General features: G+C 35.4%; 1 protein-coding gene across 16 annotated transcripts in view; it reads left to right on the plus strand.

The window, feature by feature from the left end:
• Positions 1-14,024, plus strand: part of ERC1 (ELKS/RAB6-interacting/CAST family member 1) — a 537,425-nt gene that overhangs the window by 141,146 nt on the left and 382,255 nt on the right. The gene's annotated exons all lie outside the window — the stretch shown is intronic.

Raw genomic sequence — 14,024 nt, forward strand, 5'->3', positions numbered from 1 at the left:
CCCGGGATCGAATCCCACGTCGGACTCCCGGTGCGTGGAGCCTGCTTCTCCCTCTGCCTATGTCTCTGCCTCTCTCTCTCTCTCTCTGTGACTATCATAAATAAATAAATTAAAAAAAAAATTCTTGTACAGTTTGTATTTTTGTGATGTTGGTTATTTCTCTTCTCTCATTTGTGATTTTATTTATTTGGGTCCTTTTTTCTTTTTGGTAAGTCTGGGTAGGGGTTTATCAATTTTATTAATTTTTTCAAAGAATCAGCTCCTCCTGGTTTCACCGATCTTTTTTTTTTTTTTTTAAATATTTTATTTCTGCTCTAATCTTTATTTCCTTTCTTCTGCTGGCTATAGGCTTTGTTGGTCTTTTTCTAGCTCTTTTAGGTATAAGTTTAGGTTCTTTGAGGTTTCTGTTGCTTCTTGGGATAGCCCTGAATTGCTATTAACTTCCCTCTTAGAACAGTTTTTGCTGCATCCCAGAGGTTTTGGACCATTGTATTTTCGTTTTCATTTGTTTCCATGTACTTTTAAAATTTTTTCTTTGAGTTCTTACTTGACATGGTGTTTAACTTTCATGTATTTGTGGTCTTTCTAGACTTTTCCTTGTGGTTGACTTCTAGTTTCATAGCACTGTGGTTAGAAAAGGTGTGTAGTAGGACTTCAGTCATTTTGTATTTATTGAGTCCTGTATTATGATCTAATACGTGTTCTAGGAGAATGTTCCATATGCACTTGAAAAGAATGTGTATTCTGCTATTTTAGAATGGAAGGTTCTGAATATATCTGTTAAGTCCATCTGATCCAGTGTGTCATTCAAAGCCATTGTCTTCTTATTGATTTCTGCTTAGATGATCTGTCCATTGATGTAAGTAGGGTGTTAAAATTCCCAACTATTATTTTATTATCAATTAGTTCCTTTATGTTTGTTATTAATTGTTTTATATATTTGGGTGCTTCTATGTTGGGTGCATAAATATTTACAATTGTTGTATCTTCTTGTTGAATTTTCCCCTTTGTTATTATACAATGCCTTTCTTCGTCTCTTGTTACCGTCTTTGAAGTTTAGTTTGTCTGATAAAGTATTGGTATTCAGCTTTCTTTTGACATCCATTTGTGTGGTGATTGTTTCTCCATCTCTTCCCTTTCAATCTCTAGGTGTCTTAGATCTAAAATGAGTCTCTTGTAGGCTGCATATAGATGGTGTTGGTTTTTTCATCTACTCTGTCAACCCTATGTCTTTTGATTGGAGCATATGATTTATTTACATTTGGAGTAATTATTGATATGTATTTATTGCCATTTTATTACTTGTTTTGTGGTTGTTTCTGGAGATTTTCTCTGATCCTTTTTCATGTTTTTGCTGATTTTCTATAGTGATATATTTGGATTTCTTTCTTTATTCTTTGCAGGTTTATTAGTGCTTTTGTTACATGGTTACCATTAGGTTTGCATATAACCTCTTCTGCAATATCAGGCTATACACACACACATTTTAAAGATTTATTTTTTTATTTTTAGAGCACGTAAATGGGGATGAGCAGGGGGAGAGGGAGAGAGAGACTTTTAGCAGACTTCTTGCTAGTGTGGAGCTTGACAGAGGGCTCCATTTCATGACCTGAGCCCAAATGAAGTCAGGACGCTTAGCTGACTGAGCCACTCAGGTGCCCCCAAATATCAGTCTATATTAAGTTGATGGTTGTTCAAGTTTGTATCCATTCTTTCTTCCTCTCCTCTCCCATTTTAGGTAGATGTTATTTTATTTATATCCTTTTGGTGTGTGAGTTCCTATATTGGTTTTTAATGAATTATTTAATTATACTGTTTTTGTTTTTCCTACCTTTATACTGTCACTTTTGATCTCTCCTTTCCATTCAAAGAGTCCCCTTTAATATTTCTTGCAGGGCTGGTTTAGTGGTCACAAACTCCTTTAGTTCTTCTTTGCCTGGGAAACCCTCTCTCCTATTCTGAATGACAGCCTTGCCCTATAGAGTATTCTTGGTTGCAGATTTTTCTCGTTCAGCACTTTGAATATATCGTGCCATTCCCTTCTGGCTTGCCAAGTTTGTTGAGAAATCTCCAGCTAGCCTTATGGGTTTTCCTTTGTAAGTTAATGACTTATTTGTGTAGCGCTTTTAAGACTTTATCACTCTATTTTGCAAATGTGATTACAATATGTTTTACAAGTGTTTGCCTGCTGTTACTGATCTTGAGCAGAGTGCCCTGTGCTTTCTGGAGGTGTATGTTTACTTCCCCCGTGAGGTAAGTTTTCAGCTATTATTTCTTGAAATAAATTTTCTGCCCCCTTTTCTCTTTTTATTCTGGGACTCCTATAATATGAATGTTAACTATGTTTGATGGAGTCACTGAATTCCCTAAGTCTATTCTCCTGTGGCATAATTCTTCTTTCTCTCTTTTGTTCAGCCTCATTGCTTATCATTATTTTGTCTCCTAGTCATTAATTTGTTCCTCTGCTTCTTCTTGCCTGCTGTTCATTGCATCAGGTGTGGTTCTGATCTCATTTATTGCACTCTTCATCTCTGATTCTGTTTTAACTCTTTTATCTCTGTGGTAAGGGTCTCACCAAATGGCTTCTTTTCTAAAGGCCAATGAGTATCCTTATCATCATTGCTTTAAATTCTTCATCAGGTATGTTCCTTATATCTGTTTCAAAGATCTCTGGGTATGGCCTTATCTTGATCTTTTATTTGAGATAAATTCCTCTGTCTTTACTTTTTATCTAAGTGTCTGCCTTCTTCTAGGTGTTAGAAAAGTCAGGCCTTATGAGGAAGGAGAGGTCATGTATTGCCCAAGCAGGGGAGTGTTAGTGTCTCCTGTGTATGCTGCATGTGCTCTGCTTTTGTGTTCTGGCTGCTCTGCCCTTCATCCAGTCATTGCTAGAGGCCCTCCTTGCCTGCTGTCAGCAGTGTTTGCTTCCTGGCTTGAATGTGGCAAGTTTTAGCTTGGTATACTCTGCTCTGCTTGTGAAATGAGACCTGCCACCATCTCCACTGTAATTGAGGCCCTTCAAAACTCTCTGGTCTGAAGACGTGGTATGGAGGGATATGTACTGATCTTCTGGAACAGGGTCCCACTGCCCTGAGACTGAGGCAGGTGTGACTGAGAAGGGCAGTTCCACTGGAGCCCAGGGGAGTGGAGCTTAGTGTAAGCAAGTTAAGCAGCCCAGTGTGGGTGCTGTGCTGCTTCCCACAGGTGGCCTTGTAGTTATGCTGAGGGGCAGGGAAAGAAATGGTGCTGGCAAGCTCCATTGTTCCCAGAGAGGTGTCTTTGTGAATGCTATCTCTGAAGGGAGTGCTCTGAGAAGAGTGTGTAATTTCCCCACTGTGTGCCCCAGGTGTTTCTGCATTGTCTGCCCCCAGGTTGTTTGCCTGCTGTCTCTCCAGGACTCTATCCCAGCCAAGCCCGCTGACCTTTAAACTCTAGGCTTTAGTCTCCACTGCTTGCAAGAACTGATGAAATTCGGCTCCTCTCATTTTCCAAGTCAGTGGCTTTGGGGAAATGTTTTCCTTGTGCTTTCCCCTGTGTGCTCCACTCTCTCTTTCTTGCCCTTCTCTCTGACCCTTCCCCCACAGTACCTGAGATCTTTGTCTCCCTGAAACTATGTCTCCATAAACCATGTCTACCTTCTTCCATGTGGTTTCTTCTCTCCCTTTAGTTGTAGAGTTTGTTCTCTCCATCATGAGGCTGATTTCAGAGGTATTTAGGAAAATTTTATAGTTACCTAGTTGTGTTAGTAGGACAAGGTGAGCCTTGGGTCCTCCTACTCTGCCACCATCTTCCTGCTTCATACTGCAAGCTTTAAATTTTTCTTTTTTTAAGGATTTTTTATTTATTCATGAGAGACACACACAGAAAGAGAGAGAGAGAGGCAGAGACATAGGCAGAGACAGGCAGAGGGAGAAGCACTCCCCACAGGGAGCCTGATGTGGGACTTGATCCCAGGACCAGAGATCACGCCCTGAGCCAAAGGTAGATGCTTAACCACTGAGCCACCCAGGCGTCCCAATTTAAATTTTTATTTAATTCTTGGATGTTCTAGAATTCCTTTGAAATTTTTTCCAGAAAAGTCATAGGTGCTATGTTTCCTAAGTTCTTGCTTATTGATTATATTTATATTGTCTTTCTAGATTTTATAACTAATTGTTTCAGAGATACAAAGAATATAGGGAATAATATAAGTAATGGTAATTATTCAGCTTATTAAGAAGTAAAACTTCAAATACAGTTGACATTCCTTGGCATAGCTTTACTTGATAGTATTGTTCTCCATTCTATTCCAGAGTTGAACACTTAATTTTGATGTTTATGCATACCACATATATTAGAGCAGGATACATGTTTTTATACTTTTATAACTATGTACCTATTAATGAAAAAATATATATATATATGTAAAATATGGGGAAATACATCTTACAAATAAATACGAGCAATTTACCCTGACTGTAATCAGGGGACTGTAAAATAAAACCAGATTTAGAAGCAATTTTATACCTATCCTTTTATGTTCTGTTGGCAAACATTATGAAGTCTGTGGCAGTATCAAGTGTTGATAAATATGGCAACTGGATTTCTTGAACAGTGCTGTTGGATTTTTAAATTGGTACAACTACTTTGGAAAGTAGTTATAAAATTAAACATAAACATAACCTTCTGGATACAGATACTGTAGATGAACTCTAAGACATGTATAGGAATGTTCATAGTAGCCTTGTTTGGAATAAAAACATAACAAAACTGAGGAAATATTATACAAATGTTCTTAAGAGAAGAATGAGTAGGTAACTATGGTATAGTCACACAATGGAACCTATTATTTTAAGGGAAAGAAATGTTTAGGATAAAAATTCAACACAGTCATTTCTTTTAGAAATAGGGAAGGCAGAGAGATGCATAAGGAGGGATATGTAAGTATCTTAAGATGGGTAATGAAAAAAAAAAGATGGGTAATGAGTTTGTGTATATTTATTATCCTTCATAATATGTATGTATTAAATATTATTTAACATAACTTAAAATAATGAGGCAGGTTAAGTTTTGTTAAATTTGCATGGTACATTTTTATAATTCTAAAATCAGAATTACTTTTCCCTAGAAGTTCATTTATACATTTTGAAACAATGTCTGATACAGATGTACAGTCTTGATAAAATTTTACTGTCTGATAAAAAAATTTCATGTAAATTCTCTGGCAAAAGGTTTATTCAGCTTATGATCAAATATGTCCACTTATGATGAATTAATGACTTGGACAGTTTGACCTTCTTTCCTTGAATCAGAATTCAGATACTTAATAGTATTTGCTGATTGAGATTGACTTAGGGTCATATTGAACAAGTATAATCTTCTTCCTGTAGAATGACTTTTTAGGTATTGGGAACTTGCCATTTGACAACCCTCAAATCATATTTTCCTACATGAAATATTTCTCTTCCTCCCAGTGTTCTCATTTGCCCTGGTTAATTTTTCTAATGGCAATTATTTGTCTTAACTCATTTTTCTTCCATACTTTACTTTTCCAGTTGGAACTTTGGACCTAATTGCAAGAGAGATGATTAGAACAATATTAATATTCTTGGCCCTAGATGAAATGTGATATTGGGAAACTCAATAAAACTGATTAGTCTTCAGTTTTCTCATCTATAGGCAGGGCATAATAGTTATCTCGGGAGGTTTTTGTTAAATGATGTAATGTGTATTAAAGTGTCTTGGAACCTGTAAGGTGTTGCACACTGTGGCTATAAGGTGTTAATCTTGTTTATTCTTTTTAAAAAGATTTTTATTTATTTACTTCAGAGAGAGCACACACAAGTGGGAGGGGGTGCAGAGGGAGAGGGGCAAGGCAACTCTGTACTAAGCCTGATGTGAACGATCCCAGGAATGTGAGATCATGACCTGAACTGAAGGCAGATGCTTAACAGACTGAGCCACCCAGGCACACCTTAATATTGTTCATTCTTAACTAAATTTAAATTTTACGTTGCTGAATTCAGCCAGTTAATCTTTGAGGATCTTCAGCTTTATGCCTTCTACTTATTTATGAGCGTATTCTTTATACTTTCATTTAAGTGATAAAATATTTAGTAGACCCAGAAAAGACTTTTGTGATATATTCTACCTCTTTCAAATTTATTATTTATTAAAGCAATTCTCAAAGCTCTTTTTGTTGTCTGTAGAATTTTTTTTTGTAAGTTTGTTTTCAGGTCTAGCCTTTTTAAAAAAATTTATTTCTCTGTGTTCTTCATTCAGATCCTTATAAACCTGTCTTAAAAATCTGAGTCAGTTGGAGAGATCACTCTGTATAATTCTTTTACAGTGATGCCTTGGTCATGAGCCAGTGATATACTCAGCTGTTTTGGGCTTTTTCAGGACCACTACCCCCACATTTTCCTAGCTTTCTAAGCAGTGTGTATATTTATATACACTAGAGTATTGTTTGCTGTTTCTTCTTTTTCTTCCTCACTGAGTACATTTGTAGCTGCGTGGTCAAATTGTGTTTTGTGGCTCCCCCATCCCTCTAAACTGCCTTCATTCATCCATTTGGTATAGAGCCTTCTATATAGTAGGTATTGTGCTAAATACAAAGATAATTAAATAAGATGTGGCTTCTTCTCTCATAGTTTTGAATTTCTGGGAGTTAAAGAAGTGGGGATATACCTGGTGTATAGTGAGGTACAAAGCAAGGAGTTTTTTTTTTTTTTTTGAACTTGTGTGAAAGGAGCTCTTGAAACTTTGCTGAGCAGATGGGGAAGGAGTGAGATATCCCAAGCCAAGAGAGCAGTGTAAATGAAAACATGGGAATAGTGTTCCTTTACACAGTGTTATGCCTTGGAATTCTGCCTTTGCTTTTTAAACATTTTGTAACAGGAATTCTTAAAAATTTCTGGCAGACCCCTGTCCACAACTGTCTTTTCTTTCTTATTGTGAACTCTCTTATTACCTGGTCTCTGGGAAAATTATTTCCAGTTCTTACATAACGAGAAAGTTTTCAGTGAATACTCTCATCTTTATTTTCTGTTTAGTTTATTTAGGAAATTAATAAGAGAATTCAGCTTTTCTTTTCTCTGGCCCTAAGGATTTTCTGTCAAAAACTAGAAATTTACCTACAGTGGGGTATTAAGATAACGCTGTGCTCAGAAAACAAAATGGGACAATAGCAGATGGCCAAGCATGCTGTACAATGGGATTAGCATTGGTCTTCTCCTTCCGAGGGTTCTCCCCTATGGTTTTAAGTAGTTTTGTGTTACTGTAAATTTCTTATCTTTATAATAAATCACTGACCTGGAAAATGTAATTGAGCATTTGAATCTGAGCTGCATCAAAAATCTGTGTTAAAATTGTACAGCTTCTTGCTTGATTGATTATAAATGATAATGTAGCTTGGAGTTTAATTTGGTGACACAGATGTTACCATCATTCCCTTCTATGCTTCTGTAACTTCTGTTGGTTTCCCCTTGCTTACTTCTCCAGTTTCCTAGGCTTGGGTATTTAGAGTTTAGATTTAACAGTAGCAGAAAGTTGATTGATATATAGAATTAGAAGGTTGCAGTTGGTTTGTTTGGTCCTAGATTGGCTCTTTAAGTCACCTCTGTTATTTTGTTTTGGGTAGGAAGTCAAAGAATAGGTTTTTTTAATATGTTCTATTTGTTTTCTCTGGAGTCTAGGCTAAGGTAGTGCTACTTTCTTCACTTTTCCAATATCATAAAATAGAAGAATATATGTTTTATCACTAAAAAACAGTATTTAGTATTTTAAATTAGTATTTTAAAAAATTGTCATATTTTATTTTTAATAAGGATTCATTGCAATGTTTTCTAAATGTTACTGTTTTAAAGTCACAGCCCAGCTGTTAATGAAGCTAGAGATGACCAAGTCAGTCTAATCGAACATTAAGTTGAAAACTTAATATACTTAGACATTAGAATTTTCTTTTTTCATTTTTTTAACTTCTTTTTCTAATAGAACACAGTTTAAAATTTTTTGTTTAAACTGGAGGGTATTATGCTGAGTGAAATAAGTCAATTGGAGAAGGACAAACATTATATGTTCTCATTCATTTGGGGAATATAAATAATAGTGAAAGGGAATAGAAGGAAAGGGAGAAGAAATGGGTAGGAAATATCAGAAAGGGAGACAGAACATAAAGACTCCTAACTCTGGGAAACGAACTAGGGGTAGTGGAAAGGGAGGAGGGCGGGGGGTGGGGGTGAATGGGTGACGGGCACTGAGGGGGGCACTTGACGGGATGAGCACTGGGTGTTATTCTGTATGTTGGCAAATTGAACACCAATAAAAAATAAATTTATTATTAAAGAATTTTCTTTGTTTATGGAGAACATGTACAGCTAAATTCTTGAAATATTTTATCAAAAGGCAGAATGGATAGTAGATGAAATCTGATGATGGTATTTTTGTTGGGGAATATACACCATATGAATTTACTTTGCTTCATATAACCTTCCTCTGTCTCATTTCCCCCACCCTCGCTTTTTCAAGTAAACCTTAAGGAGGTTGATATCTGAACTTGGAAAGTCTGATTTAACTTCCAGTTTGTTAATAATGTTGGTCTTATACAAGTGACATTTTGTAATGAGTGTAATAACTCATCAGTTATTCCCTAGGAAAAGTTTACCTCATTATAAATTGTTTTAATTATGATGTATTTCTGTTCACCATCCCTTCTACTTCCAAAACAGTTCTCTCCAAAAAAATAAAAACTGTAAAACCCCTCATCCCTACATTCTGATCATCTAAAAACAATAAACTTCAGATATAAGTGATTAAAGCAACAATAGCACTGCTTAATAGTAGTTGGAGAAAATCCTATTCTGCATAATGAAGTATTTCTAAAGCTTAGAAGCTTAAAAAACCATTTTTGAATGCTCATTTATTTGTGAGTCATGAATTCAGGGAGGGCTCTCCTGGGTAGTTTGTCCTTGCTTTGTTTGGTGACAGCTGGGGGTGTCAGCAGTTGGATGATCCACTGCCAAGCTGGCTTTTTCATTTGCCTACATTCTGTCTAGGTACTCGTTGGCCTCTGGCTAAATGGCTACATGGTGTTTTTTTGCCTCAGGGCTTCTGCATATGTCCTGGGTATCCCATAGCATGATGAGAGTTGTCACACTTCTTATGTGGCACCTGACTCCACAGTCATAGATGTTAGAAGCAGAAGCTGTCTGACTGTTTATGGGTTATGCTATGAGTGGGTTTGGAAGTGGCAGAAGGTTCCTTTTTATTCCTTTGTACTCTCTTTGTCATAGTCATAGGACTTACCTTGATTCGGGGGGTCAAGAAATAGACTTCACTTCTTAATGGAGGCATGGCAAAGTCACATTGCACAAGAATCTGTACGTGGGAGGTATTATTGTGGCCATCTTTGGAAAATATCTGCTCCAGTTCAGTAAAAATGTTGAATAAGGGGTTGAGAATATAAAGTTAGGATTTTTTTGTGTGTGATAGGTGATAAAGCTCTTAGTCCCTTTTTTTTTTGTGTGTGATAGGTGATAAAGCTTTTAGTCCCTTTTTTGTTTTCTTATGATGTTGCAGCCTTATTAATCAGAATGGAAGAGGGATTTTTCTATTTCTCTGTTACTCAGCGTTTTAATCTGTTATTCATAGAGCTTCTGCTGTCATCCACTGTTCCCAACAGAAGTCACCTCAAATCAGAAGGAATTCCAAACAGTCTAAAATTGTTTTACCCACTTCAGGAATTATCACAGGGTATAAAAATATTTTTTAAAAAAGTACAAGGGAATAAGGTGTAAAGAAGGGATACAAAGGATGGCCTAACAACAGAAGGTGAGTTAACGTAGCTACGTATTTACTTGAGAGAGATTCACCTTAGGTGAGAAGCACACTTGTCTAGATGAAAACTTTGCATATTGGTGCTCTAAGTGGAAGAGATTGCCATCTGGAAGATAATTGGAGTGAGTATTGCATAGATTCAAAAGAATTTTTTTTTTTATCAAAAGAATTTTAAGTCCTTAAATAACAGAGAAATATGGCTAAATTGTTTTGTGTTAATTTGGGGAATAAAACAGGATAAATCTTAGGCTTAGAGTACTTTCACACTTCATTGATGGATATTATGGAACTTTGACATTTAAGCTAGCACTAGGGGTTGATTAGATTTTTTTTCCTAATTGAGCTATAAGCCATATATCATAGAATTTACCATTTTAAGCTGTAGAATTCATTGTTTTGTGTATACGTACACATTTGTGCAACCATCACCACTATTCAATTACAGAACATTTTTAAGAACCTGTCAGCAGTCATAACTCCTTATCCTCTGGCAACTTCTAATCTATTTTTTATCTCTATGGATTTGCCTGTTCTGGACAATCATATCACATGCAGCTTTTTGTGTCTGGTTTTTTGAAGTGTTTTCAAGGTCCATCATGTTGTAATACTTCACTCAAGTATCAGTACTACATTCCTTTTTATGTCCGAATAATATTCTATTAGGATGAATATAGCATATTTTGTGTATCCATTCATCAGTTTATGGACATTTGGGTTGTTTACAGTTTTTGCCTACTATGAATAATGATGTACAAGTTTTTGTATGAACTTGTATGTTTTCATCCTCTTGTGTATATATCTAAGAATGGAATTGATGTTAACTTCATGTTTAACTTTTTGAGAAACTGCCAAACTATTTCTAAAGCAGCTCTATGATTTTGGATTCCTATCAACATGTGGTATTTTTCTTTTTAAAATAGTCATTCTAATGGGTATGCAGTAGTATCTTTTCGTTGTTTTCATTTGAATTTCCATGACTAATGATGTTGAACATCTTTTCATATACTTGGCCATTTGTATATCTTCTTTAGAGAAATGCCTATTCATATTTTTTTGTTTACTTTTCAATTATTTGTTTTCTTATGATTGAGTTCTGGAAAGTCTTTATATATTGAAGATTCCACTCATAACAGATTTGCAGATATTTCTCCTAGTCTCTGGTTATCTTTTCACTTTCTTGATAGCATCCTTTGGTACACATGCAAGAGATTTAAATTTTGATGAAGGCCACTTTATCTTTTTTTTCTTGGTTTCTTCTGCTTTTGGTGTTGTAGCAAATAAACCATTGCTTAATTGAAGATCACAAAGATTTCCTCCTACATTTTCTTCTATGAGTTTTGTAGCTTTAGATTTTATGTTTAGATCTTTACTCAATTCCAAGTTAATTTTTGGTGTGAGGTAGGAGTCCAACTTTGATATTTTGTATGTGGGTATCCAGTTGTCCTAGCACCATTTGTTGAAAGACAAATCTTTTCTCATTGAATGGTCTTGTGACCCTTGCTAAAACTCCATTGGTTATAGACACCTGTGTTCATTCTGAACTCCTAATTCTGTTCCATCAATGTATATGCCTCTCTATGTGTCATCCCACCCTGTCTTGATTACTGTAGATTTTTGTAGGTTTGTGTATTGGGAATTGTGTATCCTCTGTGTTCCTTTTTAAGATTGTTTTAGCTTTTGGGGGTCTCTTGTAATTCTATATGAATTTTGAGATCAGTGTATCCATTTCTGTTGTTAATTTCCTTTTTCAGTGTTTTGTAGTTTTCAATCTGTAAGTCTTGAACTTCTTTACATTTATTCCTGAATATTTTATTCTTTTTGATGCTATTATAAATGAAATTGTTTTCTTCATTATCAGATTAATTTTTAGTATACAGATATACAACTGATTTTTGTATATTGGTTTTGTGTTTTGCAACTTTGCTAATAAACTTATTAGCTCTAATAGTGTTTGAGTGGATTTTTAAATAATTTCTGTATATAAGATTATGCCATCTGCAAAGAGATATTTATATTTCTTTTTCAATGTGGCTGTCTTTTATTATTTTTTCTTCCTTAATTGCTATTCCCAAATGTCTAGTACAATGGTGAATAGACCTAGGGAAAGCCTGTATCCTTATCTTTTATTTTTATTTATTTTATTATTTTTGTGAGAGATCTCTGCACCCAACGTGGGGCTTGAACTCACAACTTTGAGATTAAGAGTTACATACTCTGTTGGCTGAGCCAGCCAGGTGCCCCATTGTTTTGTTCTTTATCTTAGGAAAAAGGCTTTCACCATTAAGTAGGATGTTCAGTGTAGATTTTTCATAGAAGTCCTTTATTAGGTTGAGGAAGTTCCCTTTTATTCCTAGTTTATCGAGTGTTTTTTTTTTTTTAATCAAGTGTTTTTATCATGAAAAAGTGTTGTACTTTGTCAGATGGTTTTTCTAGATTTATTGAGATGATTGTGTGGTTTCGTTCTTTATTAATATGGTACATTATATTGATTCATTTTTGTATGTTGAACCAACCTTGCATTCCTGGGATAGGGATGGGTGTTTTTACATAGCCTTGCAGTTTTCATTTGGAGAAATGTGGAAACTTGTTCTGTCAACATTATCATGTTGGCAATAGGAATGGACCTGAGAGAACATAGCCTTTGGATAAATGCCTTATTTTTAAGTGCTAAGGTATAATATAAATAAGAACCATTCAGAGGCTTATATTGTAATGCTTTGTACAACACAGAAATAATTTTGACCCTTATTAAAACATCATTTCCTTGGATTTTTAACTCTGAGTAATTAGTGAATAGCTTGAGAATTTATGTTTATCTGGGTCCATTTTCTATTGATAGAGTGCCATATAATGCCATATAGTTTTGCAAGCTCTAGTTCATAGTGCCCTGATTTCTATTTTGACTGAGCACATATTTTAAACTTGAAAATGGTACTTAGCAAGCAAATAGGAAGGGTCAGATCCCTATTGTGATAAAGGTTGTTCTTAGGGGTTTCTTGTAGCAGGAACTTGTCAGAGTAGTAAATACATAGATAAGTATCTAGAAAGGGACAAAGGATTTAAAAAAATACTGGATCAAAGTTTTGAAGCATAGTATTTTCTTTTGCTTAGAAACTGCTTTTAATTTGACATGAATTAACTTGCATTGCATTCTCACCTGTGGGAATAGCCATTTGGATATATGCCCAGTTACCTGTCAACTCTGATTAAGAAGTTGAAATAATTAACTACCTGAAGAAGCTATTAAATCAGACTTCGATGGAATAACTTTTCATGCTGTTTTCTCTTTCTGCACCAGTATGTGCACCCTAACCAGAAAATAGCTTCAAGTATCATACATGTATTTTGTTCTTTATCTACTTTATCTTCCTGTAATTGTCAGACTTGCTTGCTTTTTTCTCCTACCCCTGTTTTTCCTAGAGGAATTTTTTTGGATTAGAAAATTTATCCAAATCTACCAAGGAAAATTTACTAAATTTGATTTAGATTTCCATTGTATATAGACAAGGAACTGTTGTTTGGATCCATTCTCCCTACATCTCTCTCAGGCCAGACTCTTATTTTAGACTCAGCAAATTTGGTAACACAGTATTTTTAATAAAGTATCTAAGTGAACAATTTTAAGTAAGATGGCTGTTCATTTTAAACAGTATTCTGGATATTTTAAAAGAATGCCACTGATGAATGATTTTTAACTCCCCCTACCTTTTTGACAATCTGATGAAAGCTGTGGGCTCTTTCCATATAAAAATGTATATAGCTCATTTATGTGGACTGGGATATCATACATCCCTGCCATCCATGGACTCCTGATTAAAAATGTCCACCATTTGTGAAACAAACAAGCTTGGAAGAAAGGCTTCTGTGTTTCGTAACATAAAATTATGTGTGTGGTTCAAATACAAGATCAATTGTTCAAATACAAACAATTTCATGTTAACCGTAATTTAACTAGAAAGAGTATAGCTGCTGGGTATGATGGATACTGTGATGAGTGCCCCAGGCCCCCTGAGGGTTGAGGATGTAATTGCCCAGGTGCTGGAAGTGCTGTTGACATAGTCCTTAGTTGTTAGCCCCTGTGGAGGTTGCCTTGGCTAGAGACTTCCCTTGCATAAGGGCATAGAAGTCCCAGTGGTTGATCTCTGTAGGCTACAAGGAATTGAATCTATTGTCCTGACTTGAGACAACTCTGAAAGATCATCCCAGAT

Source organism: Vulpes vulpes, chromosome 8 (genome assembly GCF_048418805.1).
Source record: "Vulpes vulpes isolate BD-2025 chromosome 8, VulVul3, whole genome shotgun sequence".
Classification (NCBI taxonomy): Eukaryota; Metazoa; Chordata; class Mammalia; order Carnivora; family Canidae; genus Vulpes; species Vulpes vulpes.